We start from the raw sequence: 483 nt of genomic DNA, 5'->3' as shown, positions 1-483 counted from the left end.
GAGAGAGAGGGAGGGGGGTGGGGGATAAGGGAGAGAGAACATGTCTGTTTTACAATTCAGTATGCTGCTTCTAATTTAGATGCACATGCAATTGATTTTATATTCCCCTTCTCCATTTTGGATCAATATACAGGTCATATATCAAAAGTATCGATCAACATGTTTTAATTTTACAAATTGTCCATGTGTGTAAAATCCATGCTGATATCAGAGTGTAATTTGAGGTCATTTTGAACAAATTTTATTTGGATATCAGTCTTTCTGATACAGCTTTCACACTGCATGCATTCAATCCCACGTGACAATATTCCTTCATGACTTTCAGTTTGAACCTCAAATCTCTACCAGAATCACTGAATCCATTTTGGAAACTATAATAGACAAACAAAATTGGAAAAAAATTAAAAGAAAATAGCTATCTTAGACTAATCTCTCTCTCTCTCTCTCTCTCTCTCTCTCTCTCTCTCTCGTGCCCTGTTTGCT

This window comes from Sinocyclocheilus anshuiensis, unplaced genomic scaffold (genome assembly GCF_001515605.1).
Source record: "Sinocyclocheilus anshuiensis isolate Anshui unplaced genomic scaffold, SAMN03320099.WGS_v1.1 scaffold517, whole genome shotgun sequence".
Taxonomy (NCBI): domain Eukaryota; kingdom Metazoa; phylum Chordata; class Actinopteri; order Cypriniformes; family Cyprinidae; genus Sinocyclocheilus; species Sinocyclocheilus anshuiensis.
Note: the sequence above shows the minus strand (reverse complement) of the source record.